The 25,018-nt window shown below is 36.5% G+C and overlaps 1 protein-coding gene across 1 annotated transcript in view; it reads left to right on the forward strand.

Moving 5' to 3' along the window:
* Nucleotides 1-15,654: 15,654 nt before the first annotated feature.
* The window catches only part of LOC306876259 (zinc finger protein GLI2-like), an 80,717-nt gene continuing 71,353 nt past the window's right edge, over nt 15,655-25,018 (forward strand). The window contains exon 1 of the mRNA XM_079427281.1: nt 15,655-16,050. The gene's annotated coding sequence lies outside the window, so the exon portion shown is untranslated. The remainder of the gene's footprint in view (nt 16,051-25,018) is intronic.

Consider the following 25,018-nt stretch of genomic DNA (forward strand, 5'->3'; position numbering starts at 1 on the left):
AGCATTAACCTATTGGCCTAAAAACTCTCACATGGGGTCAGACAACAGTGAGGGATAGAAGAGTGATGCACAGACAGATTAGATAATGTGCACATAACCTGTCACAGCTCTCTAGATGCAGATCAACACTGACACATTCACCCCATCACTAAAGATAGGATAAGGTGAATGTGTCAGTGTGCCGATCCTCCTCCTTTAGTCCTGCCAATATACAGTGACCCCCAAAAAGCACTTAGTACACTTAGTTGGACAAAAAATTAGCTACTTGTCATATGATAAAAGAATAGATATACTGTTTAAATGAAGACAAAGAAAACAAAAAATTACTACTTTATTCAAAACTTTCTTCTCTTCTGTGTCAGTCTTCGCCACGCGCTCACGAGCTACTAGTGTGTAGTGGTACTTTCTTGAACGAGTGTCAAAGACTAACATGAAAGAGAAGAAATTGTTGAAATTGTTTTTTTGCACAAAATCTATTCTCGTAGCTTTATAAAATTAAGGTTGAACCACTGATGTCACGTGGATTATTTTAATGATGTCCTTACTACCTTTCTGGGCCTTGAACATTTCAGTTGCATTGCTGTCTATGGAGAGACAGAAATCTCTCAGATTTCATCAAAAATATCTTAATTTGTGTTCCAAAAATGAACAAAGGTCTTATGAGTTTGGAACGACATGACAGTGAGTAATTAATGATAGAATTTTCATTTTTGCGTGAACTATCCCTTTAAACTGAATGACATTTTTTAAAAATAAAGATAGCACAAGCAAGAAATTATGTAATAATGTATTAATAGTTTTTTTTCTAAACACACAAATATGGATATATATATATATATATATATATATATATATATATATAAATGTATGTGTGTGTACACAACACAAACAACAGTCCCAGTCCCAGGCAGAACAGGATCCCAGGTATTTTGTTCAAAATTAAGAAAAAAAAAATTGTATTTGGACATGTTCTGGTTGTCAAACTTGTGTGAACTTGAGGGAAGCTGGCTTCAAATATCTATACCCTAAAAAATAATTGCTATAAAAAGAAAATCTCAGAAAAGTGAAATCACTTCTGAGAAAAGTTCTAATTTGTTTGCATGCCATTTGGATATTTGTATCTAATACCAATTATTTCTAATGATTTTTTTTTTCCTTTAGGGAAAAACAAAAGATTCTGTAATATTTCTGAATTCTGATCAGAAAATGATAAAAATGATTATTATATTCTTACAATTTGACTTAAAAATTAGATTACAACAATTAGGAAACTGTCTGAGAACAATATACGCTTGTTTCATGAGGGGAACATCCTCATTGATTGAGTGTCTCTTATCTCCCAAGCCAAACAGGATAATAAATAATAAACAGGATGCAGGTATGGATGACGCAGCAGAACACGCTAAGCATGTCGTGTGGCACCTTTCCCTGGATCCAAAGCTCCACGTGGAAGCTAAAAACCTTGGCTTTATCAATACGTGTTTGGGTGACCTGATGTAGCACATCCTGACTTTTGACACTCTAAGCTCTTGTCTACCTGCATAGTGTGTCACCCAGCACGTATGTGTGTGTGTGTGTGTAAGCATACACAGAGGGAAAACACCGCTCCCGCAAGTCCCAAATCCAACTTAATCCGCTGTTTAACAGTTGTTTAAATAACGTCTATTAACATTATCTGGGCTGCTGAATGGGGGGCATTTACCTCTCGCAAAAACAGACAGAGGGGCCTCGAGGGGCGCCTAGAGCAGCATTTAATTTGAACAAGAAAGCAGTCACTCTCCAAGCTTGTTTATCCTATTTGATTCCGATCAGCTGAGGAGATCCGATCATACCTGTCTCCACTGTTTGTTCAAGAATGTGTCATCTTAAAAATTAATGCCACAATATAAATCTGTGTGCATGTTTGCAGACTGTTCGTCTGTAAGAGAGAAAGAGAGCTGAATGTGTCCTTCTGTTCCAATAGCTGCTTTCAGAGGTAATGTGGCAGCAGGTCTGACAGCAGTGGGTTAGAGGTGTGGCACATTAACTCATAAGAGGGCAAACATGGCTAAAAAAGGCTGGCTTTCTAACAGGGCTTCAGGGGATAGAGTGATTTACTATGTCTCTGCTGCATTATAAACGCCTCTCGGCTTTAATGAGCTCCTGACAAGCAGCGTGTTTGCACAGCGTTTTCTTTTATTTTGGGAGCATGACTTTCTGATTGCTGAACATTAGGCGAGTATTCATTCTCATGCCTGAACGCAACCCTTTCAACGCTACACACATTACGAGGAGCCTATTTACAGCTCAACCACGGTTGTATAAAACAATACTTTAGTCCTGATGACTGTATAGTAAACAGTAGCATTACACAGAAATGAAGCATAGTAGACGTAACAGTCTCTTACCGTATCATTTTAAGGTGAATCAAAAAGTGCAGCTTCATTTCCAACACCTCATCCATAGTGCAACATCCGTGATGATGAATTTCATTCCCTAACAACAGCTAGATACACATACATATATCTTATGAAACAGATCTGTTTCTCTGTGACTCTACCGCAATTTGATTCAAATAACATACTGGTTCGGGCTGGATATGTACCAAGAGCTGAGGACTTTTGGAGTCTGGGCCAAGAACAAATAGGGCAGATGGCATTTGGTACAATAACATGGATGTCATCCAGGTCTGCTCATAAGGTCAAATCCTTGGGTCTGGATCCTTCGGTCACCGTACAGAGACACTGTAAGGCCACAACACTTGATTATATCATTGTATTTGGATGTCATGGTAGAAAATCATTCAAGATTCTGCTTCCCTCACACCCCTGCAGAAAACATATAAAATGAAATTGCACAGTTTTAAGCAAGTTAATATTTACAACTGCTAAAAGCTCAGCCAAAATAGCATGCGCCTGAATATTTGTCTCACACCATCTCTGCTGCCAGAGGTCATCACCGCATAATCATGTTTCTCGACTTAACACAGCCTAAAGCTGGGTGTGACACCCGCGTAAGTGTGTCACCCACATGCTGAACCAAAACAAAGCAGACTGAGCTGTAGTTTACCAGAGGTAACCGGACACCTCCTTAAAGGAGAAGAGTTAGCTTCAAAGTATTTGCCAATAGGAAGAGCATGTAAGCCTGACAAACAGTAAATAAGGCCATCAGCATGTAACTGACTGATTACAGCTTAGAGACTGGTTTTTAGGTTGAGATGTAGAGAGACAACATATCAGATTGATGAACTGCAGTGCAAGCAAAAGAATGATTTTGTGCTAAATAGGACAGCACTCAAGAAAGGCGAATTGTATATGTAAATATATACACATACATACACAGAGTGTGTTAAATTATTAATTATATACTATAAACTATACAAATCTAAAGAAATGCTTGATCCGTTGGCACGGATAGCCATTGCTCTACAGATGTCCTGAGTTCGAATCCCAGCTTGAGGATCTTTACCGATCCTGCCCCCCTCTCTCTCTCCCACTTCTCGTCCTGTCAGCTCTGATCTGTCCTATCATAATAAAGCCAAAAAATAAATTGAAATAATTTACAAGTGTTGGTTTCATTTATTTAAAAAAAAAAATAACACTATTTTAAGAAAGAAAGAGAAAACTCTAAATGCACAATTAAGGGGAAAAGTATTTTAAAATGTTTTAAAATTTAAAAAATTGTTGGCTATAAAAGATAACACATATCTGGTTAACGAAATCTGAAAAAAGCCAACATAATACTGTGGGGCACAAGTAATCCATTCACAATTTCCTAAAGATTCCTAAAACCCACTTAAGGCAAACAGGCAGACTGAATGAAGCTGTTTTGTGCAGGATCAGTGCCCACTGCCAGTGTAGTCTGACATTCAGACTAATTGTCTTTTGAATTGTAAAACAAAAATTCTTGAAATTGTCTTTTACTGCAGGCATTCCTGTGTCAGACTTCCCAGAACTCTATATAAGCACCACCCCTCCTTTTCCAGTATCTCTTGCTACTCTTGGTAAATAAATACCATGCGGATGCTCAGGAAGCAGGAAGAGGCTTTGGAAGAAGAAAAAAAAAGTAGGTAAATGATTTAACAATGTGTATGCCTTAAATCTAATGATTGTTAAAGCAATGATAAACAATAGAAAGTGGTCATTCATATTTGCAAGGTTATAAAATAATCAAGAAGATCCTGAAAGTATTTGTACCGAGGATATTACTCCTTCCTCGTGGGTGGCTGATCTGATGGAGTAGATATGTTTAGTGTTTGTTGGCTAAGCACACATCCAGTGCACCTTTCTTTTTTAGAAGGGGAAGGAAAATTACTTCAAGACAAGCCAAGAACATGTTATCCTGAAGAAACTCAAGAATGTTCTAGTCACTTAGGCCTCCAAGCCCTTCTGTCAATAAACACAAGAGATGTAGACACAATAATACACCTTATTGACTCACTATTTGTATATGCAAGCAATTCTTAAGGGATCTAATGCACACTAATATGGAATGAATCTGTCTGAAGCAATCACAAAGCATCAAAAGCATGAAAAATGCAGTTGGTTACAGCTCACATAAGTCTTTATGATTATTAGCAACACAGAGAACTAGAAACATAATTGACAATATATTTAAAAAAAAAGAAATATATACTGAAATAATGAAAGCACAATCCACAGCAAAGGCAGCAGCTACGTGAATAAATTCCACAGCTTTTTCTCACTATCAGTAACAGGGCTAATAGATATCAGGTGATGAAGAGATACAACAATGTCAACACCACAATCAGAACCAACCACTGGAATAAGAAATCACTCCAAAACTCCACTTGACAAATAAAAGTTTACTACTTGCGTCAATAGTTTGAAATGTCCAAAGGCTATGGACCAGCGCTATAGAAAGTTACTCTGCAAATGAATGTTTCATTTACACATAGTGACTAATTATGCAACTGAACAATGGCATTTTATGGAAGACAATGTTGAGGTAGTTAGTACTTTTTTGTTAAATTTTTTCCATCGGCTGATGTGCTCTCATCCAGTATCGTAGATCTTTAAGTCAATATGGAATCAAAATCAATCCTATTTCCTATTATATCCTATTATATAGTTAGAATAGTTCACCCAAAAATTCAATAATTGCTGATAACATACTCACCTTGAGGCCATCCAAAACGGTTTCTTAATTAGAGCAGATTCGACCAAATTTAGCATTGCATTACTTGCTCACCAGTGGATCCTCTGCAGTGAATGGGTGCCGTCAGAATGAGAGTTCAAACAGCTGATTAAAAGCATTATAATAATCCACACAACTCCAGTCCATCAATTAATGTCTTTTGAAAGGAAAAGCTGCATGATTGAAATAAATTCATTATTAAGACTTCAAACCAAAAATATGAATCCTCTATCCATAATATTGCTTTATCCACGGAAAAGGCTGTCTCGTCTGAATCAGGAGAGAAATATGCACAGATCAAGCACTGTTCACAAGTGAAAACCATTCTAAAAAAATATGGTAGATGGCACCCATTCTAATAGCAGTTATTCACTAAATCTTCCCAAATCTGTTCTGATGAAGAAACAAAATGATCTACAGCTTTTCAGCAAATTTTCAATAAAAAACAAACACAGCAGGTCTCTGTTGGTTAATCTTGACCAGTAACCAAAAATCTTGGCCTCTGTTATATGTACAGTAATATTATGCACATACATTTTAATTGAATGTGCCACCCAACAGTTAAGCAAAAAAGGAAATTCAGGCTTGCTCTAAAATCCTGGGGATCCTGAAACAAAAACTGCAATAATAGGGATAACTCTGCCATGCCTATTTGACTTATTGTTCTATAGATGTAATCTGCTTGTGTGTTCAGATAGGAAAACATGGTGTTCACTGTGTTTTTATTTAATCCTTTTGACTGTCTGGAACATTTCCTTCCCAACAAATCTGACTTACTGTCCAACCAACCAAAGCCCATGTCTTTGAAAAATAAAATAGAATTAACAAAAAAAGAGAAAACACAAAACACTTAAGTGAACAAACAAGCATAAATAGGGAAACCAGCTTTCTCCCTGGATTAGTTTCTAGCCTCCACTTTTTTCCCCTAGTAGATCACAGGTCATTGTCTGGCTGATGTTACGTGACCTCAGTGGGGGTTTTTGTTTCCTGGATTAAGCCTGTGCTTCTGAAACGGGGGCGGATGGAGTAAGTGTCCTGTCCCAGTGATGTTAGTTTGTGTTGTCAAGGCTGCTGTGCTCATAGAGACAGTCTAGACTCTGGTAGCGTTTTAATGAGATTTGATGTGATTAAGGTAGTGCTCATAATACAGTCAGCAAATTGACCAACCATACAGTCAAAACAACTTTAATCGCTTTTTTAAACATACAGTTATACAAGTATGCAGACAAATACAATCTAGTTTGGTCAAGCTACACAATATGCACACTGCCATTTTAAAATGAAGGCATCATAACTTTCACCACATTTGAAAGTAAGGAGGTAATTCAAGGCTTCTGCCAGGCATTGCTACAGGCCCAGGTGGACGGCAATGGTTTGAGGTGTTAAGTGACATGCAGCAATGAGAGGAATGACTGCAGCTGGTGGGGGGCTTTAAGACAAGCAAGAGGCCCCAGGACATTCTCAGATGGACTGTCCAGTTTACAGCCCATGTTTATGACAGGTATGCTAAAATACCCAGAATTCTTGGCTCTACCCTCTAGTGGATTGTAGAAACAAGCCTACAGACTTCAGACAGTGTTCAGATTGTATCAGAGACTTATGAATATGATCATTATGAGTAGTATGTCATTTTCTTAAAAAGGTAAATTTAGATTCTAAACTGCATTAAAGTATAGTTTTAGGTTGTATTCACACTTGCTTTGCTTGATTGATCTCAATCAGAGTTTGAAATCCAACTATGCTGCTTCATTTTCACAATGTACTTTTTTAGGAAATTCACAACAGAGAGAATCTCTGAAATGTTCACTTACGCACTAGCTGATCTCTACAAAAAAGCTACGGAAAATGTGCAATGCAGGTTGAGTTCACCACAAAGCGTCCAGAGATCAAGTTGCTCAGTGATCTAGCCCTGTGAGCACTGTACCGTGCAGTGTAAGTTATTCAGATAGCAGAGGATCATGGCTTGTTGGTAGACTGAGTCTGAGCCACGAGCAACATTGTAAGCCTGAGACACTTTCTTCTGTCTGATCCAAGCAGCTAAGGATCCTGCATTCCTGATGCATTCCACAGGTAGTGCAGAACTTATGTTCATTGCTTATAAAAAGCAAATTCAGCACTTAACTACTGTCAGAGAATAAGGGTTATTTGGCAGTGTTTCTTAATGTACCGTAACTCATTGGTGTGAAAGCAGTAGGAAACCACAATATATTAATACCGTATCATTCCTAGCAATCTGTAGGGACAAATTCCCTCCACATTAACATAAATGCAAAAGAAGTGTGGTCTACTGGAGAAATGCCAGTTCAGTTAGAGAAGTCACACACCAAACTACTTTGAAGGCATGGCAGGAAAATGAATGTTGATTATGGAAAACACGTATGAGATGAGAAAAGATCTTAAAAGAGAATGAAGTAGGTGGAATGTTGTACACAGAGTTGCTGGACTGTGAGAAAATGCAGCTAAGCTACATCCCTGAGAATCTCAGTGAGTGGGCAGATCGGCATGAAAATACGAAGATAACGTCAAAAGCAAACAGTCAGAACCAAGATGTTATCAACTGGTTGTTTTCACATCATGCATCTTGACTCCAAAGAGATGCAAAAGCTTTGCGGAGTAAATAACCTTTTTTTATCCAGTAAGCATGCAACTCTTTTTTTTTTAGGTATTTCCTTCGTTGTCCATCAAATGCCCACAAAACCACAGAGTTAACTTGAGAAGTTCATTAAAATTTGTGGAAGTGCTCATTTAAAAAAGGAAAAAAATAGGAACGTTTTACATAAATTTTCCTCCTCCATTCTAAATTCCCAAATGCCCAAAATCAGTCTTGATTTCAAGAGCTCTGAAATTTCATCAAGCCTACCTGCCAAAAGAACAATCGCCCTTACCCTGCGGCACAAGTACATCAAAGAAGCCACAAAGCATGTGTGCAAAGGCAAGTAGTGAAGAGTTAATTCATTCCTCTAACAGTGAAGCAATGGAAGGGTTACAAAAGCACAACAGGGCAACCTAACAACCTCTGACCTCCTCTTCCTGCGGCGCTCCCAGGAGGAATCAAGTAACTCTGATGAAGCTTATATGATCCAAAGTGATCCACACACCATTGTAGCTTAACCTTAGCTTGGGGGACTTGGTTAAGTGATCTCAATTCGTCATATGCAAAACAAAGATCTTGAACGTCAGAGAAGCTTTTACTAAAACTGTACAAATATGCACTGAATATATTGACTTAACAACACAGCTCCTGTCTATCATTATCAGGCATATCCTTTTATGGATGGCATAATGCAGAAACAGGAACGTGTCGTCAAGGGTTTGCAGAGAAACCTCACCTAAGTGACCAGCCAGCAAGAGGGTTTCCTCTTATTTGCATACGCGCATGATGCATATCTCAAACCAAACTCATATCTAGATGTGGCCTCGCCCGAGGATCCTTACAACTCTCCCTGCTGTTTGGGGCTGAAAGGGAGAAGATAGTATTCAAAGCACCATGCCCAGAGAGTGACGCACGAAGCTTCAGCATTTATCAGCACATCAGACGCATTCCTGTCAGTTGACGTTTTGACAGTACCACCAACACTGAGAAGTGAACCATGAGCATCGCGATTCATCCAACTTTAGACAACGCAACACAGAAACAATGTAGAGTTACAGCTAGATATCAGATGCCAAGAAAAGGCATGATTGAAGACATAGAAAGAAGTATCTGCAGTAAATCTTCATTACGTCAAGCATTACAACTCAAGAATAGATGCATTGTGAGGGTCACCCTCTGGAAAACCCTGTATTTTTTTTTTTTTCTTTAGGGATACGTGCTAGGTACTATATATGAGATCACAAAATTAAAAACAATATGTTTTTATTAATATATAATTAGTCATTATATCAATAAATATTGTATTTCAGAAACTATCAGATTTATATCAATCACAATAGGGGATATTCATTCCAAGGACATTTTTTTGAATAATACATTTTAATATAGAATTTAAAAAATACATTTTATGTTTATGTCCATTAATAAAATAATCTAATAACATGAGAATAAAAATAATATTTATTTATTCATTCATTTTAGTTTATTTTGTCAAATACTACAGAATTTTAATATTGGCCATTATGTGAAAATGATCAACTTATCAGAACTGGCCATAATTATTAAAATCGTTATGCATATATGAATTTCATGTTCTCCAGATCTATTTTTTGTAGAGTGAAAAGTGTAAAAATGTTCTGGAAGCGTTTTGAGAAGCAGTACCCCTGGAGTCTATTACTAATAAGTGAAACTACTTAAAGAACTTGATTATAACCAGATTTTGGTGATAAAACAACAGGATATGTCCTTGAATAGATCATACCAAAGGCTATTTCTGTGGTATCTTTTAGGATACACAGCTGCTCAAACCACCTGTTAACAACCACAGTATCAGTGGAATGTCACAGGAAAAAGCAGTTTGTGCTAAAAAGTAAGGGCTTGGTCTTTCTCTCCTTCTTGTAAAAGGGAGTAGGATACACCAGCACAAGGGACATGGCACAATTTAACACACAAAAAGTGTGGAGTTCAAGGAGAAATGGGGGTCAGAGGTGAACTCCTCCCATGACAGAAGTTCTCACATACTAGAAGGTGGGGGTTGAGGGGGTCCGGGGCATGTAATCAGGGTGGAGGAGACCATGCTATAAGTTACACACCTGTCAGGCTTGAACATGGAGAGGTGAAAGAGGGTCACCATGCAATTTGTTTGCTCACTGGATTTTCTAAAAATACTGTGGCGAAGTTGCCGGGTGATTCTTCTCAGTGTCAGCTCTTAAACAAGGTCACACGCTACGTTCAATGTGTATGAATGCATGTACGAAGAAACATACACCCATAAATATCCAAGTGCCTTCTTGGAAATACATAAGATAATATGCGGTAAACTAATCGCAGTCTTGGCATAATAAACGCACACTCAATGGCAATTTTCACAGGATGCAGTCTTGCGATTTACTGGGTTTGAGATCTTTGACCACTGTGAAATATTTCACTTGTTTTTTAACATCTCAATTTGTACGCTTCTTGAATAAAGTTATATTCAATTTCACTGTTTCCATTGCAACATAACCTCTAAAATGACTATAAATTGATGTGAAAAAAGTGGGTTTTTTTCTGAATTAAGCGTTTGAATCTAGTCTGCTTCATATTCCAGTCCCATTCCTCCTCTCTCTGCCTCTACTTCCATATCCTCACTTTAATGTCCCATCAAATAATCACAAAAAAAACAATATAAAGAATAAGCACTGACACAGCTGCACTACCCAGAAGCATTATGATTCAAAACATTTTAACATTAAGAGATTATAGGCAATTTGAATTTTTTTTAGAAATGTAATATAGCAGAACAGCACCTCACCTAGTATACAGTAAGTATGCAAAAATGTGATTTTGTATTGCATTAAGTACATAGAAAAACACCCAGCTAGAAAGCAAGTAGTTAAGTTTAAAGAAATTACAACAAGTTAAATATGTGGTAAGCAGTACATGAACAAAACTGCAATCAAAAGTTCACTGCTGTCCTCTAGTGGCCAAATCAAAAGCTTTTCATTTTCAGCTTCCCAAAGTGTGGCACTCTCTTTATCCAGGTTCTCAAAGTAGTGATTTAACATCTCTATCATTAAACCAAAAAGCAGGCCAAACCGCACAGAACCACACATTACGGGAAACCGGAGGCATTTTTCCAGGTCACCGTCCCACTTCAAAGGCCTTTAATTTTTTTCTTTCTGGAAGCGTAAGTTTGTCATTAGCAGAGAGGATATTATGTTTCGGGTCGCGTGCTCTGGCACAGGCACTGCTAGCACGACATGGAGGAAAGAGTCGTTTATGAGTCACAGATGAGTGTCGCCTGCCTGGCACAAACATATTTAGCACTAGATAGCATCTAGGGTCAGACAACAGCCATGTACGGCCCCACACTCATTTTGGCCCAAGATCAAAATCAGTGCCCTGTCAGAGAAACAATGTATAGATATTGTGCTTAAAATCAACAAGTTATTAACTGTAATCAATTAAAGGGATAGTTCACGAAAATATTGTGCAACAAAATTAATTCTTGCAGCTTCATAAAATTGTTCTTGGTACTTTTCTTGGCCTTAATCGTGGTAGGACCCTTGCTGTCTATATGGAGGGTCAGAAAGCTCAAGGATTTCATCAAAAATATCTTAATTTGTGTTCTGAAGGCAAACAAAAGTCTTATGGGTTTGGAACGACATGAGGGTGGGTAATTAATGAAAGAATTTTCATTTTTGGGTGAACTATCCCTTTAATCTATGAATAATATGTTACTTTTTATTTTTTTTAATTTGCACTAATCACTAATCACAATATCATAACTGGATCTTACAGTGAAAGACTCTCTGGACACATAAGTCAGAATTCTCCGATCATTTAGTCTTGCTTAAACTTCATCCCTACAACCTCATTCATTCATTCGCATCCCAAATATCAAAATGGAAACAACAATCAATGCACAGAACCAAGCCTTGCCATTTAACGAAATGGAAAAACGTTCCTCCGTAAAAGCAACATAAAATGACAACAAAACAACATGAGACATCACTGACTTTCTTTGAACCATTAAGAAATTTTTCAAAATATCTTCTTTTGTGCACTACAGAAAAAATTAAAGGGATAGTTCACCCAAAAATGAAAATACTGTGTTCATTTACTCACATTGTTCCAAACATGCATGGATTTCTTTCTTCTGCTGAACAAAAAAGACGACATTTTAAAGAATGTGGGTAACCAAGCAGTTGCTGGTAGCCATTAACTTCCATAGTATGGAAGTCACAATACAGATAAAATGATCTGTCACTATTTCTGTTTCATGGCAACTTTAAGTATTTATAAAAATTCAAATTTAAATGTTATTTGCCACACACAACCATACATAGTACAATGTGCAGTGAAATTATTTTTCACCTCTCCACATATTAAATTAAGAATAACTTAAAAAATAAAATACAAGAAGTCAGAACAGGCTTTATAAAAATGAACAAATAAAAAGGGTAACACTTTATACAATAAGGTTCATTAGTTAACATTAGTTATGAAGTAAGCTAACTAGCTATGAACTTTAACATGAACTAAGAATGAAAAATACTTCTACAGCATTTATTAAACTTAGTTAATTTCAGCATTTACTAATGCATTATTAAAATCACAAGTTGTGTTTGTTAACATTAGTTAATGCACTGTGAACTAACAATGAACAACTCTTTTATTAACTAACATTAACAAAGATGAATAAATAGTGTAATAAATGTACTGATCGCTGTTTTTTCATGTTAGTTAATACATTAACTAATGTTAACAAATGACATCTTATTGTAAAGTGTATTGTAAAGTGTTACCATAAAAAGAAATAGAATTTGCAACTGCTAGATAATGTTTGTTGCCACTGTAGGTCGGAGATCACAATTAGTGTCAGCAAAATAAGCTTTGAAGGGATAGCTCACTCAAAAATGAAAACTTTCACCATTTACTCACCCTTATACTAGCTTTGTGTGTATAATAAAGTCAAAGTGGCTTTTATTGTCATTCAGCCATATAAAACTGTTACAGTACACAGTAAAACAAGACAAATTGCTCCATAGAAGTAACGTAAAAAAAGACATATTTATAAATTAAATAACAACAACAAAAAGGACTTTCATTGTAACCACTGAGACGTTTGTTAAAATATTTGTGTTTTTGTTTTGTGTTTGTAATGACATGAGAGTGAGAGAATGATGAGATAATTTTCACTTTTTGGTGAGCTATCCCTTTAAAAAGAACTATTGAACCACGTAGTTACATTCATTATGGCAGTGTTTGCCTAAAATAAATGACCAGGCCACAATCTAAACCATGGGCATGAGTCAGTGGAGGGCACCGTAACCCCCCCCCCCCCCCCCCCCCCCCCCCCCCACCTCAATTTTCCTGTTCTTTGAAGTGGCAAAACTGGTCAAAAAAATAAACCTTCCCATGACAAACCAGCCCAATCACCACCTCCTGAATGGCCTTTCCGTTAGTTTCATGGAAACTTTAGCATGAAAATGTTAGACTTGCTTTGTGATAACATCGATAGGGCTGTAAAATGATGGGTATTATTTTGGGGTTCAAAGAAAGTCTAGACATGATGGGCCTCCATCTCAATAATCCACCAGCATGACCAACCTCAACATGCCATTTATTTATTGACACTAAAAAGAAAACAATGCCAATTTCTAAAATAAATTTACATTGATACAAACAAGAGCACTCCTAAATTAAATGGTTAAAAATACTACTTAAAAGGCTAATTAGTTTGAAAAGAGGTTGTTATATGAATCAGAGTCTAAGTTTTTTTAAATATTTACATGATGCTCTTTGAAAAGACAAGGGGAAGTAAATAGTTCCTGGTTAGGCCCAACCTAAATGGAAAACATGAGTTCTGATCAGTGTTCTTGGTTTGACAATAATAGTTAGTTTTAACCAAGAGCTTTCAAATACAAACACTTATCAACAATCAAAATTCAGCTAAAACACGGAAATATTTTCAGTCATCCCAGTTCAAAAAACTGAATCTTCCGAAAACGAATTGACAACAACATGCTTTAAAATAAAAGAACACAATTAAAATAGCCAGAAACTAAGGCATTTACATATTTTAAGACTTGAGTTATGAATGTAAACCTGGAGGTAGTAGAAAAAAAAACACCTGGACTGAATTTGTACCACTAGATGGCGTTATCTCCATTGGTCTTTTGTTGCTTTTACCACAGACACATATAGATAGACTGTAGTTCTCTGAGAAAAGGTGAATGTACTCCTACAGATGTAAATCAATTGCAAGCATCCAGATGGAGTCTGTCTACCTTATATTTTATATTAACATTCATTCAAAACTTCAGAAATAAATGTACAACATGCACAGGCTTTGCCTTTTGCTATACAATAATACAATATTTGATGCATGCCTGAATGACAACAGTCATGTTTAGTAAGCAAAGTGTTTGGTTTGAGGCTATGTGAGTCAGTAAACTAATGTCAACAGACATTTTAAGAAGGCTATTAAAAATAAAGGTGCTTAAAAGGTTCTTCACAGCGATGCCATAGAAGAACTATTTTTGGTTCCACAAAAATCTTTTTAAAATCTGAAGATTTTTTTGTGAAACAGAAAGGTTCTTCAGATGTGGTTCTTCAAAGGTTCTTTGGTTCTTCTTCTATGGAATTGTGAAGCACCTTTATTTTTAAGAGGGTACGGATCCCCTTTAGAGATTACATTTTGCAAAAACCAGCCTGCATGCATTTCAGAAGGCATTTTGATAAGTCTTGATAAGTTTTACAAGGCCTGTCATGGAAAGTTTAGATATAATTCAAGAAACCTGTTTGATGTAAAAGGGTTCCTCTTTATGTTAGTTAAGGAATCAACTTTTAAAAATATATATTTTCAAAGCATAGCCTCCAACCAAATGTCTTATTCAATGTCTTTTATGTAATGTACTTCATGAAAACATAAAATTATTTGCCTACAATATGTATGTTGTAAGTGTAAAAATAATATTAAATTATTTTTATTCCTTTACTTTCTATACAATGTATTTTGAGTTATCTACTCAATAAGAGTTTAACCTATATAGCAAGAGCTTAAAAATGTGTTAGTTTTTTTTTACTATTTATTCATTTTAGTAATTTTACACATTTGTAAATATTGTGTAATCCTACTAGGAAAAACCCATAATAACAACTGAACCAATCCAACATACAAACCTTCTCAGACTCTCCACTAGGTGTCGTTGTATTGTGTTAATCGTTTGGCAAAATACATTATTACTGAAAAAAATCTTAAAGCAGACTAATGGGTTTTATAGTGGTTGGAAACCAGCTGACCTACCAGATAAACCACCTGAGGTCAACATGGCTTAGTTGGGAGACCATCTTGAACCATCTAAGACCAACAAACTAGCTTAGGTTGGTTTAACCAGTTTAATTTGTTTTTCAGCTGGAATCACTGGTAGTGTGATATGCATTTTGTGATCTGCTTATACATTAATATCAATAAATTGCAATAAACACAGACACTCAAACAGTTTGAATTTTTTTTTTTTTTTTTTTAATCTGTCAATTTACAGTTCATTACACTTTTACACTATTTTTAATAATAATGAAAACAAATGATTAGGAAATTTTGAGTGGAAAAGTGAATTAGGCAGGGGAAAAAATGTTGGGATAATATTTTAAGAGTGTAAATTATGAGTTAATAACACACTAGGCTATATTTATAGTTGCCCATTTAAAAAAAAAGAAGAAAAAGAAAAACAAAAAGAAAGAAAAAAAGAGAAAAGTGTTACTTAAACCTTAAACTGCTCAAAGAGTCACTCAGAACCAAATAAAATATTCTTATGCAAAGGTTTTGCAAATCTCCAGTGAAACTTGAAAGCAAACTCCTCTTAAGCTTCCACTACCTTTGGTTTGATGAAACCCGGCCCATCTGCTGAAGAGAGTGGCCCAAAACTCAAAGAACTGGGGGGAGAAGTGGAGATAGAGGAGGGCAGATCGGATTGAAAACAAATCACGCCAACAGATCTCCCACCGCACATCACATCTGACGATTCAACAAACTTGCTTGGGGTACATTTCTGCCTTGTTGACGGCTAAATTACTTTTTAATATCCGAGTAACTACAGTTTTGTGAAGTCGCGTGCATGATGGATCGTCAAAGTTTGCGAGATGCAACTGTAGCGCTTCGTCGTCCGCCAATGATGTAGTTTTTCCTTAAACAAAACAAAATAATTCGCTGATGGAGTTTCGTGACAGAATCCAAGGCACTTTTAGCATTACTGTTTTAACTACAATTACCTTGTTTTTCGGATGCACGCTGGACAACTGATCAACTGACGAACTTTACAGCATCAAAACAGGTAAATATGTATTTTGTGTTGATTTACTCTCAAGATAGCAAACACAGTGTGCGTGCAGCTTTCATGGGAACAGAGTTACATTTCGTTTTATCTCTCAATTGTTTTAAATGTCGCGACATCAACGCTGAATGTGTCATAAGCTGCAATATAGCCAAGCTGACGAGAAAAGGACTTACTTTTCATAACTAACGGGTCCAAACACGACAATAATGTGGTTTAGAAAGTGAATCAGATTGATTAAGTAGCCTAACCGACTGATTTATAAGCTTCTAACAGTAATTTGTCCGGAAATCAAACTTCACTTGTCGCGTTGTTTGTTTTTAAATCATGAGTTATTCATTCAGGATCATACTATGATTTTGATTCACTTCAAAAGAACCGGTTCAAAAGAGTCGTTTGCAGTCAGACTTCAGTAAGCTGTGTGTAAATATCCAAGTAAGTTCCCAAAGAAGATTTTTCCAATATATTATGTATGTCTATAATTTACCAAGCACGACATTTCTTTTTTGTTTGGTTTTTCTGTTGACACACAATCTCAAGTAGCCTAACTAGTTGCCACTAACTTTCTACAAAAAAAAAAATATTGCAAAGAATTGAAGTATTATCTAAATTTCACTTTGTGTATTTAAAGGATTGGTAAAAAAGTGCGGCAAGAGTGTGCCTTGTTTTCCTGAAAAACAGAAAAGTGTGTGCATGTGTTAAATTTAATGTGATGCCCAGTTGAGAGCATTAGCATAAGAATAAAAGGTCTTAGTGAATTTCCCATTGTGTAGAATGAGAAGCGCCAGCAGTCAGAGGCAAAGCGAGTGAAAGGATTCAAAAAGAGAAAAAAATGATGGTGCATTCAGATTATTCAGCCTGGTTTGGGCTACGGTCATCAGCTTCTGAAACATGGGTCGACCGTGTCACTTTCATCTTCCCTTCCTTGCAGCTCTGCACATTTTCACACATTTCCCTCTTGTCCTGCTGCCTAAATCAGGGCTGTTCAGCCTTGGAATTCCGCGGGAGATTTTAACAAATGCTCATAAAGGGGGTCCTTGAAAGACATTGCACATGCACCAGCCAAGGATGAGACAACAAATGTGATGACGTTGAAGGAAAAAGTTGTAGAAATACCTCTACTGTTAGGATGGAAATCATCAAGGACAATTCTTTAAAGATTTATTATTATTATTTTACATTTGCTTTTTTTATTGGATTTTGAATCATTTTCTTGAATACAAATGCAGTTATTTTATTGTACATCCTCAGCAAACTAAATTAATTAATTCTCAAGTGAAAAAGGGCTCAACTCAAACCATCAGGAAATCTCAAAGAGCTGAACTAGACCTAGACTTTATATCTTGGTCAACACTGTCTCTCAGACAAGGCCTTGAATCTCTTCATCGCTAAGCAAGTGTGCCTGAAGTACACTTGTGCCTCAAAGTGAATTGATGAGACTTTAATGGCCGGTAAAAGTGCTGTGAAAGACAGCTGTGTCTCAAGTTTGTGTGCCGTGTTTCTAGAGTTGTTCTGAATTGAAGATGAGGGCAGTGTGGTGAGAAAACAGAGATGAGAGAAGTGGTAGCTGCTTACATTCATTTGCCCTCTCAAAGGCTGTTCTTTCAAACCCATCTCCTTGGCTTTGGCCCATAGGACACGGGACAATCCCTGCATTTTAGTAGCTGGTGTCGAACACCCCTCCAGACATCCGCCTCATTCTCTCACAAGTGTCTGGGGTTAATTAGGATCACATCACATCCGGTTTATGAGTGTGGATTGGGTCCTTCACGTTTTTAAAAATGTTCTCCCTTGTTCTCTCATGCAACTATCAGGGCATTAAGTCTGTACTGTTTTTACCCATGAAACCACACACAATATTATATATTTATATCTTATATGACTTTACAAAGCCATTAAATAGCATATGGCAAATCAGCGATAGGCTAGAGTTTGATTGATTGACCTCATTAGTCATTGGCAACTTTTGCCAAGCTTAAAGGAAATAAGGCCCATTACAAAGAGTCCTAGTGCCTTAGAAGAAATAGTAAGTTTTCATTATGAGGGACTACTTGATCTTTTACATATGCTTGAGACTCACCATATGTGTTATTTTTAATAATGCATCAATGCATTTTATATGAATTGCAGATCCCAATGGATTTGGAAAAAATTGTTGGTGTAATGCATGCTCATGTGTGCGGGTAAAGAAAGTATATGAGCAAGAATGCCATTCACCTTCCTCTGAGGCCTGTTAAGATGTAAACCTTCTACTTTGTTCTCCTTCACATTTTTTTTTCGCTCTCATACGTGCACTCTTTCATTTCCTTTGTGCTGTGGGCTGGCGGGCCACCGTTTAAAGAACAGCTGGAAAATGAACAGTTGAAATGTATACTGTTTACATTAAGTTATATTTGACTTGCCATAGCTGTGACTCTGTACACAGTGAACGGCTAACGTTTCCCAAACCACACATCCACCTGTGATTCATGCAAACCTCCAGACACAGTATGCGGAGGACGGACCTAAATTTATTTTATTAGCTGACCATGCATAAACATCATGCTCAACCAAAATTGCTAGTCTGTATTTGAATTTTAGATGAGGTGTAGTGACAGCTGAGTACGTTGGGATATCCTTAGAACATGAAAAAAAGCTGTGGTACTGGGAATTATATGTAGATAACGGTCAGAATGAGTTCAGTGGTTTTCAAACTGCATAGGAGTTTCCCATGACTCAATATAGTACTTTTTCACTTTGGCTTGTTTAAGTTTTTCAGTGTTTTTTCTAATGTATGATCTGTATAAAATTTTATTACAGGAGCAATCAAAGTCCATGCACCACATTGATATTCTTGCACTAAAAAAAGTTCAAAGAAAACAAATATACGTTATACTTGTTATACAGATTGTGAACATTGTATAAGTTCAATTCTCAAAAGAGTGGCTCGAATGATTTGGCTCTTGTTAGTGAATCAAAAACATGTAGTGCAACTAGTGTAGCCCAATTCTCAAGCAAGTGACTCTGAATCAATTCTTCTTAGTAAATTGTGTCAACAGTGTGGATTGATTCCCAATCAAATGACTCGTTAGTGAATCAGAAACATAGGCTGCATCCAAAAGCTCTAAAATGCTGCCTTCGGAGGCAGCATTCCAAGGCAGGAAGGCATCAAGGCACGTCCAAATCCAAATTCTGCTTCACTTCCTGTCTCCGGAGGTACCTTCTCCTGATCGAATTTTGAAGGCAGCATACATGTATCCTTGGCTGCCTTTGATATCCCACAATCCTGTGTGTTCCATACCGTGACAGTTGAGCTAAGAAATAAAGATGGCGTCTGAAAGTTGCGTTTGGTGGTCAGTTTGTGTGTAAATGTATATTTCTAACTTTTTACACTTTTGATGTAATTTCTAGTGAGAAATCACTCTTATAGTAATTAAATATTCATTTAGTTATCACCAAAACTTGTTCTATTTTGTTGTAGAGCATTAAACCATTGCGCTGCCTCCGAAGCCTGTCTGAAATTAGTTTCATGAGGTACCTTCATGCAAAAACGTTGCCTACAAAGTCATTGCCTGACAAGGCAGCGAGGCATCACGTCAGCTGCCTAGGCTTTCGAACGCAGCCATATAGTGCAGTTAGTGTAGACTGATTCCCAGAAATGAATAACTCTGAGTCAATTCTTTTTAGTGAATCAAACACACACTGCTTACTAACCAGTGTAGTTGCTGATTGGTTATTCAAATGACTAAAGTGTCATTTAAGATACACATTGTGTATTTTGTTAGTTAAATGAAATGTTTTTGCTTTTTTGTATTTGTTTAGTGTTGTTATGAAATATTCAGGCCAGTTATTAAATTATATTTGTGTTGTCTCTAAAAATTCTGAGACAACTCATTTAAAGTGTGTTTTTCAAGTACTGAAATGATCTCACTATTTATCAGTGGAATTACATTTCTGTTTTCTTAATACTTCTTGAAGCTACTAAAAGAATCATTGATGAAGCTGTTAAAGAACCGGAGCTATTAATATGAATAAAAAACCCAGAACAGGAATCGATGAATTCTTTACAAATCCCATCACCGTCTTGATTTTTTTTTTTTTTTTTGATCAAAGGTAGGACTTATCCTGAAAAGTTTGTAGAAGTTTTACTTGATATCCTTCTCAACAAGGGAGGACAGAATAGAAACCTGTGTGTGTCAGGATAGGCCTTATGTGCAGCTTACTATCAAGTCAACAGCCAGCGCTAAATCAAAGTACCATGTGACACTGTGGCCTCTGAGGGTTAGCTTTGATGTGCTAGTTAATTAATTCCTGAAGGGCTGCTGACGGGCTATCCAGATCTCCATTATGGGAACCTCTTCACAGCGGCTGCCTGTATCGTTATTACAGTTATTGTATCATCTTCACAGTCGCAGTTTACCCTCTCACTGTCACGGGCTCAAACAATAGCACACTGTTCCAAGTGTTTGTTGTCAGAGCTAATCGGATGCAGAAACTGAGTCTGAATTGCACAGGGGCCACCGGCAGTTCGCCGAGGTAGTCTTCTGTTTCCGGAGTTATTGGAAACAGAGAAGTCGATGCAAGGGAGTTGTGATTTATCGGGCGGCCTCCCAGCTCCTGACCAGACTTGCCAGGAATGGAGTGGGCAGATAGATCAGTCTCATTGCGTTCCATAGGATGAGCAGGGAGATCCAAAGAGGAGCGCTGAATCCCTGCCAGGCCACAGACTCCTTTCCAACAGACTGGAAGACGAGCTGGATGTGTTGAGCAAGGAGAAGCCATGTGGTAATCTTTAGCAATCAGCCCGCTCTGTTCCCCCGACACACATGTCCACTCCCGCTCGTGGCCTCTCCCTGAACGCCGTGCTGGCCCTCGGCCAGGCTGCGCAGCGCTCACTGTGGAATTCTCTTACTACGCTGTGCTGGATAAGGATCATGTGTGTCCCTGTCATCATCTCGCAATTCCCGGTGTAGCTTAAATATATGACTCCCCACACTGGGATCTTTAGAACAGTGAGTGTCTCGAAGATTAGAAACATTCATGAAAAGAAATGGGGAAAAAGGACATTTCTGTCATTATTTTGTGCATAACAATGTTCAGTTTTGGTCTATTCTATATTCAAAACAATAGAGTGCTGAAGCAGTCAATCTGAAAAGCTGGAAACGAATGAGCATCAATTATGGGTTATTGGTTAAATGGCTAAAAGAAAGTCTGTGGTTAACATAAGCCCAAGATATTTTCACAGTGACATAAAATACATCAGTAATGCCACGCTCAAGATTTTTATTAAGCATTTTTGTGTCTTGAAAATGGCCATCGCTAACAAGTGGATAAATGGGACTACAGAGGTTGTCTAGGATATTGTTTGTGCTTGCGCTCTTTCAAACTATTCCAACTCAAACTTTCCAGCTTGTAGATTTTAAATAAGGATCATAAGATTTGTCAGAGGCTTAGTGGTGGTAACATTGAAATCATTCGACAGTGGTGTAATTTGTTCGTAGGATAGCTTTAGCTTTTTTTTTTACATCTGGTGATTTTTATTTATTTTTTATCTTTAGGCTTCAAAATTCATAAATGTTTTTTATTTGTGAAGATTACATTGATGATCAAAACATGGAAGAATCATAAACTTGTATTGGTCACAGAGCCTATTTTCTGCAGTAATCCAAAAGCCAACAGAAAAGTCCTATTAGCTTTTTGTGAAGGGAACCAGACTTACGGAATGTCCTACACAATTTCGTCATCCTTCAAGCACTCTATTGTATGGCTTCAGGAAACCTTTGTTTGGATCATCCTTTTTGTAGTTTTGGAGCTTGACAGGTCTTGGTCTCTGTAAACTATTGTTGTTATAAGCATAATAGCTTATGAGAAAAAAAGTTTGTAGAAACATGAGGGTGAGTAAATGATTCAGAATCTGTATTTTGCCTGATATTTCAAATTGATATTTATAATAGTGCTGACAATAAACTGAGGGTCTCTAATTGGCCAGCAGGTTATCACAGCCAACTCACAGATGGACGAAGTGTCAGGGTGTAAAGCAGCTGGTAAACTTAGGAATCCACACAAACACCATCACACGTTACAGATACCAGTGTGTCTCCACCCTCCGGACCCCTGCACAGCTGACAGACCACTCACTTGCAAAACAGACAACAAAAAAAGAGCTGTAAAATAGGCTCACACATGCCGACACCATGAAGAAATAATCAGAAAGACCAAGATAACAGAGAAGCCTCACACTTTGAGCTGAGGAGATGCGTGGACCTTAGGGTTCAGGGATGACTTTATTTAGAGGAATGATGGACTGATATTTTCAAGATAGGACTGTGCATGTAGCTCATAAACCAAACAGTGAAATTAATAAATTAGATAGTTCTAGCTCTAAATTCTGATCAGACGAGCTGTGCTAATTGCTGATAAATCTATATGATCACTGCAACCATAAACGGTCTACAGTTAGGCTAATATGACTTTTTTATTATGATTACTTGCTATTACTTAAGAATTGTTTGTTCAAATTATTTATTAAAATTATACAACAAATTTCATTCAAATAATATGAATAAATAAATAATAAATTGTACATTTCTGTATTTTATAATATTGCTTTTTCTGTAATTTTATCAAAGCAAAACACACTTAATGTTAGGCAGGCACCTCAGTGATCAAACTTGTTATATATATATATATATATATTATATATATATATATATATATATATATATATATACACTTTTGTAAAAAAATAATGTATAAATAATAATATATAAATAAATTTTAAAAAATAAAGTTAGAATAAAAAAAATTAAAGTAAAGAGGAATATAAAGTTAAGAATGATCACAGGAAATAATTAATAAAGGAAAAGTAATACAAAATTAAATGTAGGACTTAATTTAGGAATGTATTTGTTTTTATGAAGTCATTTCTTTACTCATTTTAATTTCTGCAGGTTTAGGCCTCCATAGTTAATGACTTGTTACAAACAGGCAAAAACAAAGAACTGTAACAATTGTTACAATACATTGGATGTTTAAAAACACGCATAATCACAAAAACAGCCATGTGCTCGTCATGCAGTTGGCATTCATAATGTTTCTTTAGCCTAAATGATATTTACCCATAATGATACAGAACACCCTCAAGCTGCCGAGCCAAACTGTACAATAAAATACGTCCCATTCAGTAAGTTAGCTGCTAATTACTTTGAAACTACATTACACCACAACTATAATTGCCTTCACAAGCGTGTAATTAACATTTGTGTCTGTTTCTTTCTGGGAGGACAGACGGAGGGATGACAGCTGGGCCTGTAGCGAGAGAGCACTAACTACCCATTTGGTTTAGTGACCCGAGCAAATGGTGTGCAGAGAGAGCAAATTCTTTCCTGAGATCTGTGATGTGACACGCAACAGCTGCACTACACTCTGTTAAAGTATCCTCTCAGTAAGCCTCACCTTATTTATAAACACTTGTAGTATAAACACAGCTCTCATAACGATTTAATTAGGTGCACAAACATATACAACTACATTCTCAGCACACTCAACAGAGCTTCGCTTTGACCCTCGCTGAGACCCTTTCTTAAACGATAGACTTGGTTGTAAAGTCAACATCTGTTTCAGATTTTTAGGAGGACAAAGAGATCAACCACAGGATATTGCATATATGCAGGGGTTGGGGGGTGGGTAAGGTCATCCTTTGGTCTTTCAGACGTTTTTCTTGCTGGTCAGCGGGGTATATCTGCATGCCAACTCATCAGGTCTGTCAGTGGTCAGAGGAGGATGTCGTAGTTCTGCAGATATGCTCTGAAACATTTGACCTCTGTGCTCATTCATATTCCTGGTTGTTATGAAGGTCAATAGTGAGAGATTCTGATTTGCGTCATTGAGTATTGCAGCATTGTTAAAACAAGCTCATTCATACATACTTGTGAACAGTAAACATCAAAGAAAATTGAAGAAGGTATATGTGAAAATGGTTTGTTTGGCATTCAAACAGTGGAGAGCAAGAATCAAGCACATTTGTGACCCTGGGCCACAAAACCAGTCTTGAGTCGCTATGGGTCAAAATTATCGATTTTTCTTTTATGCCAAAAATCATTAAGATATTAAGTAAAAATCATGTTCCATGAAGATGTTTTGTAAATTTCTTACTGTAAATATATCAAAACTTCAATTTTGATTAGTAATATGCTTTGCTAAGAACTTCATTTGGACAACTTTAAAGGTGATTTTCTCAGTATTTAGATTTTTATTTTGCACCCTCAGATTCCAGATTTTCAAATAGTTGTATCTCGACCAAATATTGTCCTATCCTAACAAACCATACATCAATGGAAAGCTTATTTATTCAACTTATTTTATTCAATTTTGAAAATAATTGACACTTAAGACTGGTTTTGTGGTCCAGGGTCACATTTAGTTTAGAAAATAGTGAATTTAGAGTCATGCTTCAATGATAAGGCTTCATTGTGTGTTTTTAGAATGGCATAAAATATTGTTTGTAAAAAGCATTCTAACTTTAAATGACCAAGATCTACACTAGGTAAAAAAAAAAAAAAAAAATTCAGATTTTTTTTTTAAAATGTTGCATTATGTGACTTTGCAATTAAAATAAGTGTTACTGTTATCATAATAATTGAGCAACTTTATCAGTTTTTACTGTAAGATATTACTGTCTATATCAGTCATAAAAGCACAGTTATTGTTCTAATATAAAATATATTTTCATACTACCATTCAAAAGTTTGTGGTCGGTCATATTTTAAAAAAAGACATAAAAAAATGTTTTTGGAACGTCTCCGAAACTGCATTCATTTGATTCAAAAATACAGTAAAAACAGTAATACTGTGAAATATTATTACAATTTAAAATAGCTGTTTTGTATTTTAAGATATTTTCAAAATGTTATTTATTCTTGTCAGGAAAAAGCAGAGCTGAATACTCAAGAAACATTTCTTATCAATGTTAAAAACAGTTGTGCTGCTT

This window comes from Barbus barbus (genome assembly GCF_936440315.1).
Source record: "Barbus barbus genome assembly, chromosome: 10".
In the NCBI taxonomy this organism is placed as follows: Eukaryota; Metazoa; Chordata; class Actinopteri; order Cypriniformes; family Cyprinidae; genus Barbus; species Barbus barbus.